The following is a 2,691-nucleotide window of genomic DNA, read 5'->3' as shown; positions in this document are numbered from 1 at the left end:
ATTTAGCAGGTACCTCAGTACATATTATGCTCTATGCTGATGATATTGTATTAGTGTCTGAGTCTCCAGGTGGTCTACAGCAGCATCTACATGCACTCGATGATTTCTGCACACAGAGGGGTCTTACTGTGAACCTTGGGAAAACCAAGGTTATGGTCTTTTATACATCGAGACATGGCAAGAGTCAGCTGACATTCACTCTCGCAGGACGCCAGGTGGAGGTGGTGACATCATACGTGTACCTAGGGGTTACCTTCTCTGCAGCAGCCACATGCTTCACCATGGGTTTAGCAGCCAGAGCTAGATTGACACGGGGATATGCAGCATTGGTTATGTTAGAGAGACAGTGCCACCAGGCGCATTTTCAGGAGCCCTGGACGAAGGGGTGGCTATTTGACACATTAGTCACACCGGCATTGATGTATGGAGCAGCGGTATGGGCGCCAGGCCTTGCTACCCATTGGTGGACACAGATAGAGAGACCACAGGCCCTCATGATGGCATGCATGATACGCAGCAAACCGTCAGTACCTCATGACATTATCCGAGCAGAGTTTGCTGCGCCTCCTATGATGGTAGAGGCCATATTTCAGACTATATGCCTGCTAGACAGATTCAGAGAGATGCCACAGGACAGATTGTCATACAGAGCTTTTGAGGCATCTAGACAGCTGGCTGAGGCAGGAGACAGAGGATCATGGTATGCACAGGTCACACATTGGTTCTCACAGCATGGCCTAGACATGGATCATCTACCACCATTCCAGTATGACAGGGATGCACCACATATCCGTCTCTCTCATAGTGAGAGGAACAGAGTATTGAGACAGGATCTATGGCAGCTCTATACACGAGAGACATGGATATCGCCTACACAGCCTCTTCCACCGAAGATGCTATACTACAGAGATCACTTCATGAGTATCACAGCCATCAGAGAGAGATGTCCCATTTTATTCAGAGAGCCACATTCCCTACGCCAGATCTTTGAGGCAGCAGACCAGCGCATACTGGGGAGATTCATTCTAGACATACAGCGCCACAGAGAGACATCATTACAGGCTCAGACAGCTCCAGAGGGGGGACGACAGACACAGATTACTACATTTTTTTAGAGATCCATCCCCCTCCCAGCCCCTACACGGTAGGGAATTACTCTCTAGAGAGCAGAGACACTTAGAGCCCGCAGGAGACAGAGGACACCTGGCTTTCGGACACCACCCCTACACCAGAGAGAGATGACAGAGATCAGAGCTCAGTTTCACAGAGAGGGTGCGGAGCGACTGGCTCGCTTCAAATCACACCCAGGCATGTTCTTCAGGGAGCTGTGGACACCCCCTTCATTGATGTATACCATTTTATACCCCCAATATGGTACAGGATGGAGCTAGCTAGGTTGCATATCATGATTGTATACTCCATGCATATAGCTTTGCATTCTCCTAGTAGTAGAGCTCCATCCCCTTCACCACTCATTGTACTTATTGCACACCCAGATTCAGCTTTTTAGTTCAGTACTTTTTCATTTTGTTGGGATGACAGAGGATACCCCATACAGGTACTCCGATTTGTCTCATAGGCCAAGTTCGGTCTTTTGGAAGACGTTAATAAAATCTCTCTCTCTCTCTCTCTCTCTCTCTCTCTCTCTCTCTCACAAGTGTGGACGAGCAAGCTTATGGAGCAAGAGAGAAGAAGAAGAAGAAGGCTCCAAGCATGTGCTTTTACTGTAAAAAGAAAGGGCACGCAATCAAAGATTGTTACAAAAGGAAGAAGGACGAGGGCGAAGGCAAAGAGAAGACCAAAGATAAGGATGCAAAAAGGCGAAAAACAAAGGGAAATCAGTGGTAACGGACGAGGCCAACACTACCATTGAAACTGAATATGTGTTTTAAAGCATGTGTTGCTACCTTATTATCCTTTGTGGGTACCTTTATTTTGTAATCCTTAGTGGATGTCTTTTTAGCGAGTGGGCACTTCCATGTAGAGTGTGTGTGTGTGTGTTTTCTTTGATCTACACATCTTGCGTGACATGTATGTAGATCAAGAGGGGGTGTTAGTTTACGCGATCTACATCCATACCTTATAGTGTAAGGTCACACTATCCTTAGTGGTTATTAGATAACGGTCGTGGTCTAAGGTTCTAGCATTAGGTTAGAATGGTGACACATCAGGGGTTGGGTGGCACTCGCAAGTGGCATGAATCTCCATTGATCAAGGCACCTCCCTATTGTGTAGGAGAGGTGGAGTAGATCTAGGAAAGGTGGAGTACCTTGTGATGTAACCTCTTTTGGTTAATATAATCATGTGTGATCCTTAGTGGAAACTATGCTCTTGTCTTTTTGACTCAATCATTGTGCTTAGTCTCATTCATTATGGTTAATCTCATTATGCTTAGTCTAATCAACACTTAGTGTATATGTGAGTGTTAATCCATTTCCCACCACTTATTCACACTCTTTCCATCAAGTACCCCCTTGATATGGAATGGGACACATTTGGTAGTCATCGGTAGTATAGTCTAGAGACCTCATAGTCAGGTGTGTCACCCAATCTAATCTCCCATGCTAGGGGGTGGGTCCAGACTTCTCAGGTCTATCTTCTTTTATGCATGAGTATGTATCTTGTTTTGGTTTAAAGGTTGTATTAAGCTTGTTTCATGTGGCACTTGTTTTATGTAAGTTTTCCTTGGAG

The sequence above is a fragment of the Cibotium barometz genome, chromosome 52 (genome assembly GCF_041138505.1).
Source record: "Cibotium barometz isolate CiBa-2024 chromosome 52, ASM4113850v1, whole genome shotgun sequence".
In the NCBI taxonomy this organism is placed as follows: domain Eukaryota; kingdom Viridiplantae; phylum Streptophyta; class Polypodiopsida; order Cyatheales; family Cibotiaceae; genus Cibotium; species Cibotium barometz.
The sequence above is the reverse complement of the archived record's forward strand: the minus strand, read 5'-3'. Positions refer to the sequence as shown.